We start from the raw sequence: 19,024 nt of genomic DNA on the forward strand, positions 1-19,024 counted from the left end.
AGAGTTGTTCGACAGGTCGCAACCCACAGATTGAAAACCACAGCCAGTACATTCTCACTACAGGTTGGGCATTCTTAGCCAGTGTGATGTAGGAAGGATGGAGGGAGCTTGTGATGTAAATATCTGTTACGGGTATCATTTCCACACAGGGCACCATGTTGCTACACCTTTCTTCTGCCTGCCTTTTAATTCTCTTAGATAAATCTGTAGTGCCAGTTGTTATAGTAGCATAGACTGACAGCCCAGTCTGGGACTGAACTCTGTCCACGCACCATCCATAACACCGGATGGCCATGCGAGACTGCAGCTCCCCCAGTCAACTGAGGCTACCTAAATGCTCTACTCAAGAGCTCTCCTCGTGCCCCAGCTTCTCTGGCTGCCACTCAGCTCAAAAGGAAGTGTCTGGTAAATTTAAGCCGTGAGCAAAAAAGCTTCCATTCTTATTTTTATTTGAACCAAAATTTAATATTCAAAGTTAGGATGCCGGCCTCCGAGTCGCTGGCATTCTTTGGTTAGATTTCAAGGGGAGGTATGTGAAAGTGATTATAGATAATAAATATCGTTTTTTAAGAAATACTTATTGCAGAGGCAGTTTTTCCACTGTTAATGAGGGCAATTTGACTTGGTTGAGGGATCGCAGTTCTTAAGAATTAATGCAGTAATCCAATTCGAAGATTTAAAGAGATCTCAGATTTTTCACAGGTCGCGTGCTAGCGAATGTGCTGCTATCCGATAGCAGCTAATGGGCTTGAACGCCAGCCTGCCATTTACTGTTCCTCACTGCACGGCGGCTTTGCCCTTGGTAGAGAGCGTACTTTCTCCAGGCAGGTTATTTAGAAGTGCGGTGTGTTTGTAACACTTTGGAGAGAGTATTCTATTACCCAAAGCCTCTAATGACTATGAAAAACTGGGGGTTATCTTTCTTAATTACACGTTTGAAACCCAACTGCTGAAGGCCTGACGAATACTGGCCTTGGAGGATCTGCCTCCTTGCCTTCATGTTCCTGTGAGGTCCTTTTAGTTTATTTTTTTTTTTTTGATGTATTTTTTAAAAACGAATTCATGTATCATTGTATTCGTGCGTGTGGGTTAATTTTCATGAATACAAAGGTTGCGGGCGTTACAGTGGCAACTTTGCATTTTTGATAATGGTGTATTTATTAACAGCTGGCTGTGTTCTGTGAAGGCTTATTTGTAAAGGATGGTGCGAGTGCCCTGAGTTCCTGATCCTATTATGTTCCGAAATCTCAAGAATTCCATTTGAAGGCAATTAGAAGCGTTCAAGTCTCCCCGAGTGTGTTGTTCCCCGCTGCTCTGCTAGCACAAGGACCTTTGTTCTTTAATTAGGGAAAGGACTAGAGCTCATTAATTGTTGTTTTACGCAGTATCAGCTCCAACAAGAGGCAACAGTGCATTGCAAGGTGAAGTCCACCTATATACCAGGGGGCTCCCTGCATTCACCAGGCTGTGAAAAGGTAAAAGACCAGCAAGGGGTCTGTGTCTGGTTCTTCTTCTGACCTGAACTGTTCTCAAGTACCTAGCTGGCTGTTTATCAATTTTTAAAACAAAACATCTCCTAGATGCCAGGGGGCATCCCAAATCTAGAACTTTACTTTTGTCGAAAGCCTACCTTCTTCCAGAAAGCAAAACAGCTAAGGTCTCTTTGTGGCTTCTTAGTAAGTTTGTGGATGCTGTCTAGAAACATTTAGAGCCCACTGAGCATGAATGCATTATTAAGAAACTTCACAGAAAATAGTCACTGCCATAATTTGTAGACCAATTTTTGCTGCTACCATAGCCAGAGGTATACAAACGGACACCCAAACTAAATCAGAAGGCCTATGTTGCAGGAGTTACAACAGAAACTTCCAGTTCCTACAGAAGTAGGTATTTGTTCTTGTATCCAGGAAACCCCACCACCACCACCACCTCTACACTGATCCCCAGTGCACATGACTCCGATGACAGATAAGGATCAATAATGCAGAGAAGAATAAAGATGAGCAACTTTGCCTCCACAAAACATCTCAGACTTCTTTGAATGGATAAGGTTTTCCTGGGACTGGGCTAGGATGGGCTGTTGGCGATGCCTTAAAATAAAAGACTATGAAGATTCAGACATGGGGGCATGAAATTGGACAGGGGAGCAGTGAGTTTCATATTACTTTCCATTTGCCCAGAGAAGGGGTCATCTGTCTGTCTGGTAGCTAGCCCTGGAAGGACTCGGGACACTGGGCTTTGGTGAGGTCTCCACCGTCAACCTCACTTACCAATTTGCCCATCCATTTTTGCTGTCTCCTTCCACCTCTGCTGAAGCATGAATTGCCTGTGGAACCATAATGCTCAGGGAAGACATTGTTAACAAGAGGGCTTCGCTTCATAAAGGAAACCGGGGCCTGGGAGCTGGAGGCCTGGCATCCCAGAAAAGGCAAATATAGAAACAAAGATCTCTCCCCCAGATGCCCTACCTGTTAAGGAGGCACGTCTAACTTGCTATGTATGATTTTTTTTCCTTCAGTAATCTGGTTTTTTTTTAAATGTTATATTTCTCAGGGAAAGAAAAATAGATTTTAAAATGTAAAAACCTGTTCTTCAATTGAGTATGCAAAAATCTCATTGCAGTATTTATTCCAAACCTGCTCTCATAATGTTCAGTCAAGGAGAAAACAGCGAAAAACAGTTGTTGATGGACTTAGCTCAGAACTGGATTAAATAAGCATTAGTCTACTGGAGCTGATTACAGGAATATGAAAATGCGGTATCTTAATGGTACATATTTTTATGTGGCAGCTCAGTTGCCTTTCATTTTGCAGCTAATATGTCTATTCTTATGAGTCATTTACTTCCTTAATTACCTTTTGCAGGCAAGGCACCATGGTATATTAATGTGAATGATTTTTACTGCCAGTTTATCATACAATGCCCCAGAAGTTGAAAGGCGTAATTGACTTGGAAGAACAGCTCGTGAAGGAAACAATATTTAGTTGACAGTTTTCCTTGTACTCTCTGTTGACGTTTATGAGTTTACACTATGCTAAAGGAGTCATAAACACAATTTTCTTTCAATAACAGCAAAGGGTAGCTTCTAAAATACATTTGTGGAAAACACATTTGTTCATTTCTTGAATAATAGGAAAATAACACATTTCCAGTGATAAGACCTCTCCGATTGCCAATTGAATTAAACCTTTGAAGGTATATTTATAACCTGTCTCCCAGCATTAGAAGAGACTAGGATTCAGTAGGGATTGAATCGGCTTAATGAATATTTAAATTATACACAGATTTGGGTAAGTCATATTTAAATCTAGGTGTTGGGGTGAGACTGATGCAGTCCTGCCAGCTTCCTGAATAAAGGGGAGGCAGGAAGAGGGCTTGGGAATTGGGAATTGTCTGGAAGATTTTTCTCTCTGAAGGGAAAGAAAGTCTGTCACTACGTTCTGGGAAAATAAAATACAAGAAGGCACAATGGGCGCAACTCCTTATAAGGTCTGGACTTCGAACAGTTAAAATAAGCCTCCAGTAGCTCTCCCTCGCTCTGCAGCCTGCAAGGATGGCTTCTCCTGAACTCCACTTGGCAGGTTCTGCCTTCAGCCTGCCTCTGCAGGCCCCCGGGGCCTGCGTGGACTCTGGTTTTGGCACATCGGTTGAGAGGGAGTTAAACTTTTTCAGAGTTTTCTGGATTGTTTGCAGTTCAGTCCTGTGCAACATAATGAAAGTTTTCTAGCCATCTGTTGTTAAGCTGGCAGTGAGCAAGGCCAGTATATCCAAACAAAGTCCTGGCCGCTGTAAACTGAACCTGTCAGCTTAGCATAGCTCTGCTGACCCTTCCAGCTCACAGGGCAGCCCTTGGTACCAGGCACTCGCTGCTGAGAGCTTTCAAAGGGGAACTATTTTGGGGGTAGGCAGCAGGGCCTGTTTACTTTCCCCTCTGTGTGCCTCTCGCTGGCTTGGACTAGTTTATACTTAATGTTTAAATGGATCCTTGTCTTCCCTCCTTTTTCAGAGGGAAGGACTTACTTCTCGCCAGGGGATTTCATTTTTCGGAAAGGGTGTAAATGTTGATAAATATGCGTGAGGTGGCCATGGTTCAAAAGGATATTTTATGCAAGTATTTTTGGTTTCATCATTTTTGTCTCCAGTGTTTGGGGAACAAATCATTCGGGCAAAGAAACTCCTACGTTTATTGCAGAGCTTATAGCATTTAAAACTGTTTATGGCTTTAAAAGGACTTTATTTCTTTTTTTTTTTTCCTTCTGCAATTTGTATTTCATCGTCATGAGTTAATGTGCAACGTTACTTCGCTAGGCAGAACTTGCACAGTGCTCCCTGCTCTATGGAAGAGCAACCTCCTGGTCTGCACTCATGTACAGTGCGTGTCTATTGCCCCAAGTAGCATAGCTTAACCCTAAAACCTTTGTGTTATTTTCTGGCACCCTTTCCCTTCTGCAGCAGTGAACTATTCTTGACTATATATGAAACATTCATATACGCATGAAGCCTGTGTGTGTGTGTGTGTGTGTGTGTGTGTGTGTGTGTGCGTGCATGTGCATTACATTTGCATGTGGACATCTGTATGTGTACATGCACACGCAGTAACTTACATGTCTATGTGTATGTCTATTGCATGTATGAAGACTGTTTAGTCGCCTTTGCAAACCTGTTCCTACTTGACCTTTGTGGCTTAGTGACTATAGCGAACACTTACTTCCTGTCATGCGCTGATTACATTTGCGCCTTCCATTAGAAGTCAGCCATGGGGAGCTATCGCCAAACCTTGGGTGTCCATTTCAAGCCATTAAAACATCCAGGGAATGTGGCCACCACTGTTGAATGGCCACTCTAAAGGACTTCTTGGTCCTACTAACGAGAAGCAGACCCTGAGGTCACATGGCAAGAGGACAGGTAGGAGGGAGACGCACATTCATATATAACACCGGTTTAAAGGGTGTGGCCACAACTCACAGCCAAAGAGTGTGCAAAATGGGGGTGAGGGACACTTAAGCCCTCCCTTCTAAGACAGTAGAGTGCTACACTTCCTGGAAAAAAAATATGCAATTTAAAATGTAAAATGAATGTGCTTACTTAAAAACACCATAGAGTCCTAATATGTTCAGAAGGTAACTGACGTGTAAAGTGCTCTTTCTGTTTTAAATTTTCTTACGTGTAGTGTTTTGGGTGAAAATGTCAGGAACTGGGTAATAACCTCGGTGTTTAGGATGCTGCCTCTCGGAACATGACATTGTGTTTGGTTGTGTGTCCTTAGCATTATTTTTTTTAGAGGGGGCCTTCTTTAAGAGGTCACCTATTAGCTGTGTTCTTGCTGTCTTAAACTCAGCCCTTCTGCCTATTAAAATCAAACCACTATGTAAACATTCCAGTGTTGTTCTTAGTCTCCACAATGGCCACGGGGATCCGGTTTCACCTGCCTGCACATCTTCAAGCAATTAAAGCAATTAGTGAAGCCATTTCACATTCAAAGATTCAAGGTCTATGGTGACATTCAAGTCCAGCAGAAGTCTGAAAGGGGGAAAGGACGGGCCTGAAGCGTGGCTACCATTCCATGGCCCTGAGCAGACAATCTCTCCGTTAAAAATGGTAGCTCTTTAATGGTGTTATTATGAGGTTTTTAAATGACATCTCAAAAGTTGTTTATATCAAAAAAGCCCAACAGTCATTTAATTATACTAATGAAGGCCTTCTTACTTGGCAGATTTTTTTTTTAAAAAAAAGACCTTTAATGTCCGAAGAAATGGAATGTTATTTCTTGCATCAAAGTGGAGGCAATTGCATTCTTTGTGGAGGAAAAATCTATTTTCTAATCTACAAGGGAAATTGCATTTCACTTTTATGGTAAACCTCCCTTGTTTGGGGGTAAATTACAGTCATGTGGAATATCGAAGTTGAGAAGTTCGGGGAGAAAATGTTGAAAGCAACTACCTTGTTCTTTTGTTTCCTTGGTGTCAGGGAATGACAGAGGAGACTGGCTCGTTTGATCTAGTGCGATTTAAAGCAAAGGTCCAGCCCTGAATAAATGACATTCCACGGAATGGGTCAGAGGTGACTTGAGAAAAACAGCCTAGATTCTGGGATGGAATGTGCTGTTTGCTTGCTTGTTGTGCTGGGAACTAAGTGAAACCATTTTTATTGTAACCTGGAAACTATGTTGACAACATGTCGTGTTGTTTTGAAGGAAGAATTTGTTTTGACAAAATAAATATAAACATGTTTTGACTTAAAGGGGATTCTTGTAAAAGCAGGAAAATATTTACAAACAGCGTGAATGTGTAACGTGTTTTGACTGTGAGTAAAACAGAAAAATATTTATGTTAAAAAAATGTGCAAAATATTTACCCCAAAGTCAAACACATGGTAAGCAAGATATACCTTTGTAGACACACCGAAGAGTTCAAGGACTGAACATGGACAGTGGTCCCCAGGATTGTACTGCCATGCTCCCAGTGCTCCCAAGAACTGCCATCTAAAACCTCTGTCTCTGTCCCTGTTGCCAAGGGACATCGAGACTGGCCCTGGTGCGACCGTTGAGCGCTGTTAATGAATTCACACACTCCCTTCTATCAGCACTAGCTGCTGGCCAAGGCTCCCAAGGACTTTGTGGAATTTCCAACAGTGTCATCCTCCTGGCTATAGCTAAAGGAGCCCCCTGAATGTGCTCTCTAATCACCCTCACCAGACAGGATTCCCTAGCAAAGGCCTGCAGCATTTCCTCCTCAAGGGTCTCTATCCAGCCTGGTAAAGATGGGACTACCGTAATCTTTATAATAGCACGGTTTCCTATGGGATGTTTTTATGAATAAAGCGAGCACATATTTGAAAGGCAGATCTCATGTGGCTATTCTGACCGCTGAGGGCCTCACAGTCTCCCAGCCTTGCTCCTCATAGTTTGTCTCCAAGGCTCTTCCTCAGTTTTCCAGGAATCTTGTTGGTACAAGGCAAACTCTAAACGGATTACAGCTTGGAAAGTTGTGTTGTGCATTTTTAAACCATATTTTACTGTGAGTGTACTATGGATAGTGGTGGGGGGGAGAGGAGGAGACAGGGAGGCAGTAATAATAAAAAATCCTAGCATCCTATGGAAAAGAGAATCTCACTTTTCCTGTGAGATTTCCCAGAAGAAACAGTTCAGAGAGAACCACAGGGTAAATATGGAATTCTGATGTGCTTTAGTCTGGTTCTGCCATTTCCCTTTCAGTGTTTATTAATAAACAACTCAGGCAGAACTGTTCAGAGAATGTCTTTTTCTGCTGTTATATGCATTGACTTTAAAACAAAAGATATCTTTTTTTAAAGTATGCCTTTAAGAAAAAGTTCTTAAATTTTTTTTTTTATGCCGTGAAGAAGTTCTTGCAATAATCCCTTTAAGAGACTGGACTACATGGCTTCGCAGCTCCTAGGGGTGGAACAGTGGCCTAACTGGGACTGAAGGCATCTGACCATGTGTATGACTGCAGGTGGGGCTCTCGCAGTCCGTCACTGCCTGGCCATCTTAGGAAAGTGTCAGTCCATCCCAGGTTGGTTTAAGCAAGAGCCTCCTGACTGCCCACCTCCCTTGGGCCAGGCTGTGTGCTCCCCACCCACCGCCACTCCTAGGAACGGGAACAGCATGGCAGTGCAGCGCAGCATGGGGGAGCCTGGGCATGTGCCTTCCTTTCTCCCCTGCCCCTCGAAGCAGATTGTTAGCAAATCCTTTGTAACCTCTGTAAATGGTCCAGCCCAGTTAGAGAAGAAACTCTGCTCTGGACGCTCCACCCTCATGCAGGGAAGAGGCAGACTTGGAGGCTCAGAAGGGAGGTGAGGCAGGCAAACCAGATTGATCCTGTTCCCCCACCCCGCACCCCCTTCCCCTCATCCCGTTTCTGTGATCTGCCTTTTGAACTGTTTTTGTGGCTGATCAGTTCCACCTAATATGTCTCTTGATTTCTGCTATTGTAATACTCGGGCGACATGCTGTTCTCTTCATTTCTGTAAGCTTTAGATGCTTCTGCCTGTCATATTCTGGCGGTTTATCTTCAGCGTCTGGATTTGCTTTCAGACTTGAATGTCTATCAAGCTGCCATTGCTTTGAATGTGAGATCAAAAGAAGATGAATTCCAGTAAAGAAAAAAAAATTTCCTTCTATGAAGAAAAGATCGGGGCCTATGTAAACACCTCACTGACAGCTCCCAATGAGTTATTTTAGCCGAGTATTAGCACCTGCCTGACAGGCAGGCCAGCGTTCCACGCTTAATAACAAATCAGATGCTTCTGTGGCAGGGGAACTCAGCCACAAGAGCAGTACATTTTAGGAAGGAAGCCTTCTGCTATCTCCTGTCTCCAGCTGAATATGGCTGTTCCATGACTCTTCCTCCCAGTCTTTAAGCTGACCTGCTACACCTTTCTCCTGTGGCTCGCTTTTATTATGGTACCCGTCCGGTTCTACTGGTGACTGAAGACAGGACCTTGATAATCAGTGTAGGACAGGGTAAGGAAGTGGGCAAGCGGGTGCCATGGTCCATAGATCGTTTCCCTGATAGCAGAGGAGGTGAACAGAGAGGAAAGGCAATCAAACCAGACAGGGAGCTTATCCCGGGAATGCTGGGTGGTGTGATCTTTAAAAATATATGTGACCAGAACCTCTAAGGTCAGCAAGGTCTGAATATTCTCATATTCTCTCTCTCTCTCTCTCTCTCTCTCTCTCTATCCTCTCTCTCTCTCTAAATCTCATCCTGCCTATGTAAATGTCAAAATATCTCAAGAACAGGTTTCCTGAAGCCTTGTTGGTGTGTACTCGTCTGCGTGCAGGAGCGGTGTTTGGCTAGGGTTTGGTCTACAGGGCACACCGTGTGTGCTGTGCCCCTGCTTGCTATCCTGGAGTGATTTAGGTGTGTTGAACATTAATAGATTTCTTTAAGTGCTCTGTGCAACTTTGAAAATTACCTGCAAGCTCCAACTGATCTCCCAGCTTTGAAAGTGAAGAATTACTTGAGGAATTCTTGTGGTTTCCTTGTCATTGAGTGAGAGCCCAGGCAGCTACTGTGGAGACGAACCTCCCCGAGGTTGCCTACAAAGGGCAGTGTTCCAGTGTGTTCTCTCCTCGAGTGTGCTTCAGCGCTCAGCACTTCCTGTTTATTCAAACATCTCTTTTACCACTCGGCAAACCCCCGCTTCACAGAAACAGCCAGAGCTCATCCACGGCAAGACGGAACTGCAAAGGCAGACGTAGAGACTCACTCAGTCAAACTCTTCATTTTCCTTGTAAGTGCCGGGAGGTGGGGGGGGGGCATTTTCAATGGACTAAATAAACTTTTAAGCTAGGATCTTTGCTTGGGCAGACGCGCTGTAAAGGGGAAAATGAGATGCTTCAAGTTGTTTACTGTGTTTCCTTCCCTCCCTCCTCTCTCCGGCTAAGCTTTTTTTCTTCTTCTTCTTCCTTTTTTTTTTTTCTTCTTCACCATAGAGATCTGAGAGGACGGAATCCTGCTAACTCCTTGGTAATTCTCTCTTGATTTCACATGTGGCTTTGGCTCTGATCAGGAGGAATCAGCCAGTGTTGCCAGACACTTCCACAGGCTGAATGTAGACCGTAACTTTCTCTCTGCGTGCCTGTATGTACCGCCTGCTTCTTTTCTTCCTGTTATGTTATCTCAAGTTCTGAGAGAGTGTGGGGACGGTGCCTGTGACACTCTGCAGAGTTTGTCCTCCGGGGTTGACATCACGACACCGTCATCATGGGCGAATCGGTCTTGATAATATTTGTACCAATTTCATGCCAATAAAAGTCAGGCTGCCGAAACACGCACGGTCATTATCTCATTCATATTACTATTGTTTAATTCGAGGAGGCTGCGAGGTAGAGAGAAAGCTTGCTTTGCTCCCAGCAATGGTTGTTAACTTTGATATCGGACCCTCTTCTGACCGTTTCCACTGTGGGTAATTGGGGTGGCAGCAAGCTCTGGCACCGGGGCTGGCAGAACCACCTTACTCTTGGGCTCTTCAGGAGAATTGACTTTCAAACACATGGTATGAGCTTTTAAAAAATGGTTCCACCTTTTCCTGCCCTGGCCCACCCTCTGGTCTCTCTTCCCTCCCTCTCCACCTCCTCTACCCCTGTTCTTCAGCGTCAACTGTAATTGGCAAGCCAGGTGCTATTTTTTTTTAAAGCTATGTACTGATGAGGGAATAGACAGGAAGTAGAAAATTGGTTCTTTTGATCTTAAGAGAATTGCTATTATTCTGAACTTGGTTAGTCCTCAGACTAAATATCCATAAACTTCAATGTTTTCAACAGTATCTGTTAGGCTAGAGGAAGAAATAGAATTTCCATACTTGTCCAGACCATCGAATGGGAGGAAGGTCCACACAAATAAACAAGTCTCGGTTTCTGTGTGCGCCGCTGTGGCCGGGATGGCTGTTTTTAATGTCCAGAAGTTGCTCTGCTTTGCAGAGGGGGGGGGGGGGGGGTGTTGCAAAGCTGCTGTTTGCGACTGCCTTAAGGACAATTTGTTTAACAGTAGGAGTAATTGTGGGGAAGATGGAAAGAGTGAGCGGGGCTATTTACTCAGATGGTGGAGTAGGTGTGGGGGCTGAGCAGCAGTGTGGGAACAGTGGGCCGCTCTGCTTGCTGTCTCAGCCTGCTTGATGACCATCAAATTTCCCAGCTCGCTGATTTTGTTTTTTCTGGATGGCATGTTTGATTATTTATCAGAAGGGAAGGGAGGAGGTGAGGCAAATAAACATGTGACCAACGTCTGTTTTGTTTTCCACTCTGAAAGCCGTGCCCTTTACCAGATACACAGAAAATAATAAATGCATTGTTTTAGGATAAAAGGAAATTATACATGTCCTTTTTTTTTTTTTTAAAAGACAACCGAGTTAACCCTTTAGGCTCAGGAGCCTGCTAGCTCTCTTCTTTTCTCTTTCTTTCTTTCTTTCTTTCTTTCTTTCTTTCTTTCTTTCTTTCTTTCTTTCTTTTCTCTGTCTGTCTGTCTGTCTTTTACATTTCTCCCTGACACTATGCCAGGCTGTGGACTAAGAATGAGCTTATTGCTGTGGATGGATAGAGTTTCCCAGAATTCTTTGTTCCGTGGTTTGGAAGGTGTAGATGCCTGCTTCAGTGGCATCGTACTGTCACACTATGGTGTAAGGTGGCTCACTTTAATAGTAATCCCACAGTGATGATGAACAACTCTTACAGTTGTGTCGAAGGCAAGCATATTTATTTATTTATATTTATTTATTTATTTATTTATTTATTTATTTATTTATTTATTTGTCTATCAGGTATTTGCATGCTCAGTCTGGTCCTGGGGCTTGAACCTAGGGCCTCATGTACATTCTTCCTCTAGCTGTCATCATCCAGACACCATTTGGGGGTTACACTCTGAACTCTGAGCAGCTCAGCTAAAAGCACATGAACCTTGAGTTGTCTGTGGCTAGTGAAGAGCACAGTTTAATGCCAGTCTTTGACTCCTCCCTAAAGGCTGTCACATGCTGTGAGACAAAGGGTCTACTTGGGTCTCTGTGTCTGTCAAACATCCCTTTTAGGGCTGGAAATAGTTGAATTTGCCTAGCATACATAAGGCTCAGAGTAGAATCCCAAGCACTGCCAAATGGTGTGTGTGTGTGTGTGTGTGTGTGTGTGTGTGTGTGTGTGTGAGAGAGAGAGAGAGAGAGAGAGAGAGAGAGGAGATTATGCTATATAATACTAGTCTCTGTAATCATATAATATTTTCCACAGTCCTAAAGATTGTTACATTCTTACAAGTACTCCAGAGTCCAAGGGAAAGTCCCAAGCCTAGATTGAATGTAGGTTTAAAACAAGCCAGCTAATATTCTTTTTTTCATTTTATTTTCTCAGTTTTCAAGTGGGGTTGGCCTGGTCGCCTGTGGCCATTCTCTGGGCTTCTGTAGGAAAGGAGGCAGGGTTCCCTAAGATCCACCCTCACTCAGACTCATCCTGTAACAGGGCTGTGTAGACATGGTCCTAACCTGGTGACTGGCCCAGGCAGAGGCAGCCCTGTAAATCACAGCTGAAATCTGTGTGTTTGCCTATAGTGTTTGGGAATGTGAACTGAAAATATGCGCACAGAGGGATTCCCTCTTCGTTGCCTATATAAGGGAAGAGTGCAGCCAAGTTCAGATACAGCATGGCTTCCACTTGGCTGGCCCTGCCTTGAGCTCGGGAGTGGTGGGGAGCTTTGCTTCTGGGAGGGCAACAGTGGGAAACAGCAGGCCATTTGCCTCCCTGCCTGTCATCTTGGGTACTCCACAAAGGTCGCTGGGTTGGATAATCATACTTTGTAGTTCCACAGAGCCCTTTGTCTGTAGAAATCAAAGTGCCTGACTAATGTGAACTTGTTGATACTCGGAACACCCTTGGGACATCAGTAGACTGAAGGTGATCCCACTTTTGAGGTGGGAAAACCGTCCTGTTGTTAAAATAGTTTACAGTTCCCGGGTGTGTCTGTGTGAGTGCCCAGACTGGACCTGCCCAGGACTGACTGGGAGAGTTGGAGAGACATTTTCCCCCACTCAGACAGGCTACTTCTGACTACAGACCCACCTCAGAGAAAATGTTCTGCCCTGAAAAAAAATTGGCCCACAAAGTATAGTTAGTTTGTGATAGGATGGGAACAGGCAGAAGACGAGGTCTTGCTGAATTCTCATCTAGTTATGGTCAGAGACGATGTGTAATTTTTATTTTTAATATTCAGCACAGCCGAAAATCTTAAACTAAGAATGAATGCTATTGGAGACCTAACCAAGAGAAAAATCAAGTTGGTGTGTATGTGGAGAGACACAGGCCTGTTAGCTCTGCAAAGTTAGTTGTAATTTGCTATGGTTTTTTCTTTCTTTTTTTTTTTTTTTCATTTCTTTGTGGATGAAAGGTATGAACCCCTTTCATTCAACCCTACATATTCTGAGTGCCTGAAACCCTCCATGGGCTGTGGTGATCTCCTTTCTGTGGCTCCCAAGCACAGAGGAAAAAAAAAAATGCTTGAATCCACTTGCTGACCTGAGCCTCAGATGAACAGAATTTGCAACATTACAGTCCATTGTTAGGTTCTTTGGTTCTCAGAAATGTTTGTTGGACTCTGGGTACACAAATTAGATCTGAAAATCTCTGCATTAAAGAAGTAACTTTCAAAGGACTATCTGCATTCCAGTTTGGCTGAGGAAGCTGTCTTTACAGCAGGCCACCCAGTGTTGACAATGTGTCCTGGGCAGGTGGTGGCGACCTGCTTGGTTTTATCTTTTTATTTTTTCCTCTAGCTCAGTCACTTCTTTGCCTGTGTGCATTGTGACACGGGTTCTGTAATTTATTCCCAGTCCTGCTGATAAAGAAGCTAAGGCACAGGAAGGTTGAGTCACTTGTCCAAGTTCACACAGCTAGCAGGTGGTGAAGCCAGGCTCCAGGTGTAGGCACAATGAGTGGTTGTCACTGAACCCGCCTGCAGGCTGCTTCTGTGGAGACATGCTAATGTTTTAAAAAATAGGGTTGCTCGATTTTAGACTGGTGATGATTCTCTCAGGGTCAGTAATTCCCCCAAATTCCCAACGAATCATTATTTCTTCATGCTTGGATACTCAAGTTCAACCGTATGCTAAACTGTGGTTACCGGGAGTTCCAGAGTTCACTGTCACTCCCTGAACATAACTGTGAGCACAACTATAGCAGATAAGCCCAGTTTAGTTTTTAATGTTCCTTCAGTTTTTATTTTAAGCAGTGTCTCACCGTGTCACCAAAAATCAGGCTCTAAGCCTAACCCTAAACCTCTTATCTTGGACTTTGGTGTACTAAGGATGTTAGATTTTGAGCTGGAGGGAGGGATATCACAGTGGTGGAGAGCTGGTCTAGCCTGTGTGAGGGAGGGAGGGAGGGAGGGAGGGAGGGAGGGAGAAAGGAAAAGTTGCTTTTGAGAATACATACTTTGGTGTACTTTCTTTTACATATTTTAAGTGTGTGTGTGTGCATGTGCGTGTGTGTGTTGTACTCTTAGTGTGTGTGTGTGCCCACGGGCATGTTGAGGCTAGAGATTAATGTTAAGCATCATATTCGATCACTCCATTTTTTGGAGACAGAGTCTCTCACTAAACCATTGTCTATAACAACCAAACCAAAGACCTAGAGCATCTTCCTGTGTCTCTTTCCCAACCCCTGCCCCAACCACTAGGGTTACAGACATGTATCACCTGCCTGCTCTTTGTGTTGGTTCTAGAGATCCAAGCTTGAGTCCTCGTGTTTACCTGAAGTGTGCATTACGGACTGGTTTATCTCTCCAGCTCCCTCAATGGACTCTAACTGCACCTTGATTTCTTTGAGATTCTGCCATGCTTCTCACGTAGTTCCATCTCTAAGAGTGAAAGAAAGCCACGTCCATGCATTACAGGGGTATAGGGCACTGATGAATAACTGACGCCCTTAATCTCCACCAGATTTCCTTGACGTGCAGTTACCTTTCTCTGCTGGCACTCACTTCTAGGCCACTGTATTCTTCTTCCAAAGGCATCTTTGTTTTTACTCGGCACATAGCTTCTTGTGTGTGTGCACGGTGCTAACAGTGTCTATTCGTTATGTGATCAGCTTCACCAGGTTCTAGGCCGAGGCCTTTGAGTATCAGATGATCTTTACAGTTTCACGTCTTTCTGTCCTGTCATCTGTTCACTGCAGATAGTGACAGTTTGTGGGACAATGAGAATTGCTTGCAGTGGTGAGCCTTCGTTGCTCGTGAAAACATTCAGCCATGGCACAGCTGTGCCGGGAGGGAATGATTTTTGTTGTATACGGAATAAGATCTGCAAAGTCCCCGGCTGGCCTTGGAGTTGCCTGAAGCCCTGGGTGGCCTTGAACAAGAGCTCCTGGGTACACCACTCCATTGCTGAGATTCCAGTCCCATATCACCACGCCTGGTCTAGGTGGTGCTGAGAATCAAACTTAGGGCTCTGTGCCGGCGAGGCGTGAACTCTACAGACCGAGCTGCCTCCCCTGCGCTTTTGAAATCAGCTTTTTTATCTTCAGTGACCAAGGCCCAAAGCAATTTGAAGAATGTAGATATTTAATAATCTCTCCCTCCACCACTCTATACATTCATCTGTGTATGTCTGTGTATGTGCATGTACATTTTTACTATACTATGTGTGAGAGTATACAATGAATTCAAAATGAGGGCCATGCCAGACATGGTGGCACATAGTTTTTAGTCCCAGTACTGGAGAGGCAGAGGCAAGCAGGTTTCTGATTCTGAGGAGGCCCATCTACTCCCTTCTATATAATGAATTCCAGGCTACCCAAATAAAATAAACATTCATTAATTGATTAAGAAGATGATGCCTAGCCTAGGGTAAAGGCTTAGTATATAAACTGTGTGCAAGCCATACAAGCATTAGGACCCAAGCTCATGCCCATAAAGTCCAATGCAGTAGCTAGCATTTGTAATTCCAGAGCTGTTATCTGAAGATGGGAGGCAAAGATAAGAGAGGCTGCAAGTTCAAGGGCCAAGTAACCAGGCAATACTCAGTAGAAAAACAACAGACACTCCCTATCTCAAGGTACAAGACATAGTTGACACCCGAGGGTGTCCACTCACCTCCACGTGTATTCTGAGCTACGCACGGACCCAGACTCACTCACATGAATGGGGGAGAGAGGGAGAGACAGACAGAAAGACAGCAGATAGAGACAGACAGACACATGCTGAGAAGCCAGAGGGGGATGGGGCGGATACCAGAATTCTTGATTCCCTGAAAGCCAGATCTCATGTGTCCAGAGAGGTAAGGAAGGCATAATATTAGACATGCTTCTAGATGTAGGGACGGTTACTGGGCTTCAGGGAAATTGTGAATTTAAAACAAAACAGAACAACAACAACAAAAAAATTCTGGTCTTAGGCTGAGGAAATAACAGCTGGTAGGTAAAGTGCTTCTGAGAACCTAGTTAATCCCCAGATCTCACATTTAAGAGTAATTTTAAAATGTTCAAAAAGCCAGGCGTGTGGATGTGTGTACTTGTGAACCCAGGCTAAACATGGTGGGAGCAGGGGAATACCTGGCTTCCTGACGCTGGTCTAGCCTATTTGGTGAGTTCTAGACCAGTCAGAGACTCTGTCTCACAGAAAAAGGTAAAACATACATGCACATATACATACACAGGCATGCACACGCAAACACATGCCATCCGTGATCGCTTTAGCTCTGCCTTGAGAAAGGGCTTTGTTGTTGTCGTTGTTGTTACTGTTGCTGTATTTTGTTTTTGTTTTTCATTGTGAAAAAAATGTAGCTGGGTGTGGTGGTGCACGCCCTTCATCCTAGCACTCAGGAAGTTGAGGCAGATGGATCTCCATGAGTCTACAGAATGAGCTTCAGGACATCCAGGCCTCTGAGGAGAGACCCTGTCTGCAACAAACAAATAAGCAAGTAAATGAATACGAAGATTTAAATGTTTTAGAGGGCATCCACGAGCACTGTATTTAAGTCATTCCCACCACTGCCCTTTCACTCCCTTTTGACTCGATGACCTCTTTCTCTGTATTATTCACACACACACACACACACACACACACACACACACACACACACACACACACACACGCGCGCACGCGTGCGATCATTCAGTGTTGCTCTTATATACATATGTTTATGGATGAGCACTTGGCACTGGATAACCTTTCAGGGGCTCTTCATACAGAACTACTCTCCCTCTCTCAGCTGCTACCAATTGCCCGTCTCTCTTCCTATAGAATATTCCTTATAGAATATTCCTATATTCCTTATAGAATTCCTCCCATCCACATTGGCAAATCAGGCGGTGCTGTCACTAGGCAGGTCTTGTGTAGGCAACCATATTGTTGAGATTTCATCGGTGCAGCATCCCCGTTGTGCCAATGAAGACACTTCTCTTACAGTGCATCCTGGTCCCTAGCTTTTGGATCTTCCCACCCTGCTCTTCTGAGATGTTCTCCTGAGCCTTCCACGTAGGACTTGCATTGTACATGTGCCAATTGGCGCTAGGGATTGCCAGGTCACTTCTTTACATTTGACCCTTGTGGATCTCTGTAATGTTCCCCATGTCCTGCACGAAGCTTCTTTGATGAAGGATGAGAGAGATGATTACCTGCCTTTTGCAGTTACTTTAAAAAAAAAATCTTTTTAACTTAGTCAAACCAAAATATAGACAGCTTTGGGTTCAATCCCATTGGACTGAAGAAGGCCTAGGGACCAAGAGACAGGGGTGACTGAATCCATGTTCCCAGAGTAAATGGGTGGCAAAAGGTGGCTAGAGAGGGAAAGACAGAGGGAGAGAGTGACAGGAATGTCTGAGCTTATGAGTCTCTGTCTCATGAAGTAGGAGAATCCAGGCTGCAGCTTGGATCAGAGCAGTGGTGGTCTCCTGGGTTTGAGGATGTCATCAAACTCCGCCATTTGTAACTGGCTTACAATCAAGGAAAGACAAAATGGAGATGGTGTCTGGTGACTTGAGACAGAAAACAGGAAGGGTGGGTAGGCCGGGCAATGTGACCATCACTCTTGAACATTCTGGGAATAAAAAAATTGGTTTTAAAAAAAAGCAGATCTTTTCTATGGGGAAAGGAAGAGCTATGAAGTTCAAAGTGTAGCACCATAAGGTAGCCATCCTCTCATCCTGAACACAGAAAAGAACCAAGGTAACTCCTCCATTTTTTGGCTCCCTAAGACCTCACATGCTTGTGCCAGGACTCCTGGTCGCCACCGTCTTTGTGCTAATCAGTGAGCTTGGTGCAGTGTGAATATCTCAGCCTCTGGAAACAAGGTTTGTTTGTTTTTGTTTTTCTGCCCTGCCACTCAGCACATTTGCGACCTTGAACAAGTCACATTCTTTGTTTTTCCACTTTGAATCAAGAATTATAAAACTTTCCCCACCTCCCTGAGGGTGGCAGAGAGCAGTAGATAAAACAGCAGGGAGAAAGAACAGCAGCGTGGCCAGGCTGTGGGCCCAGGGCAGGGACTGTTTGATTTCAGTTAAGCTCACCGTGTCCTCTTCCTCTTCATTTCCAGAGCCTGTCTTGTTTGAGTCCGTGGTGCTGCGAGTCAGACTCACAATCACTCAGCTGCACTCTCAGCCCCTCACAGCGTTACCCACACAGAGTCACTGCTTCTTTATTTGCTGGAGGTTTGGGGGGAGAGGGAGGTTCAAGACAGGCTTTCTATGTGTAGCCCTGGCTGTCCTGGAACTCGATCAGTAGACCCAGCTGGCCTTGAACTCGGGGATCCACCCGTCTCTCTCTCCAGAGTGTTGAGATGGGCAGCCCCCACCCCCACCCTCACCCCCACATTGCTGCTGCTTTCAGTACTGCCTTGGGAAGTACAGAAGACAGGAGAGCACCAGGGAGCTCCCCTCTCCCTCAGACACCTCATCCTAGGTCTTGTTTGGGCAGCAATTCTTATCATTGTTGGCTGCGTTTTCTTCATTTGTTTTTATTTTCTTAACCTTTTTTTTAAAAGAAAATTATTTATTTATTGTTGTTTTATGTGCATTGCTGTTTTGCCTTTATGTATGTCTGTGTGAGGGTGTCAGGTCCCCTGGAACTAGAGTTACAGACATTTGTGAGCTTCCCTGTTGGTATTGGGAATTGAACCTGAGTCCTCTGGAAGAGCAGCCAGTGCTCTTAACTGCTCAGCCATCTTTCCAACCCCCTGTTTGTTTTCTATATACAATAGAGGGCTGATACCCAAAATATAAAGAACTCAAGAAACTAGATATCAAGAAAACAAATGGGGTTGGGGATTTAGCTCAGTGGTAGAGCACTCGCCTAGCAAGCGCAAGGCCCTGGGTTCGGTCCTCAGCTCCAGGAAAAAAAGAAAAAAGAAAACAAATAATACAGTTTAAAGTGGGGTACAGATCTAAACAGAGACGTCTCAATTATTTGCTGCCTCCTCCTCCTCCTCCTCCTCCTCCTCCTCCTCCTCCTCCTCTTCCTCCTCCTCTTCCTCCTCCTCCTCTTCCTCCTCCTCCTCCTCCTCCTCTTCCTCCTCCTCCTCCTCCTCCTCC

At 44.5% G+C, this 19,024-nt stretch overlaps 1 protein-coding gene across 8 annotated transcripts in view; it reads left to right on the forward strand.

Annotated features, from left to right (window-relative positions):
- Positions 1-19,024, forward strand: part of Foxp1 (forkhead box P1) — a 388,377-nt gene that overhangs the window by 209,362 nt on the left and 159,991 nt on the right. The window contains exon 1 of one of the 8 annotated variants that reach the window (XM_032906030.1): positions 9,074-9,255. The exons of the other annotated variants lie outside the window; for them this stretch is intronic. The gene's annotated coding sequence lies outside the window, so the exon portion shown is untranslated. Of the gene's footprint in view, positions 1-9,073; positions 9,256-19,024 lie in introns of those variants that run through there. 8 annotated transcript variants of the gene reach the window in all.

Source organism: Rattus rattus, chromosome 6 (assembly GCF_011064425.1).
Source record: "Rattus rattus isolate New Zealand chromosome 6, Rrattus_CSIRO_v1, whole genome shotgun sequence".
NCBI lineage: Eukaryota > Metazoa > Chordata > Mammalia > Rodentia > Muridae > Rattus > Rattus rattus.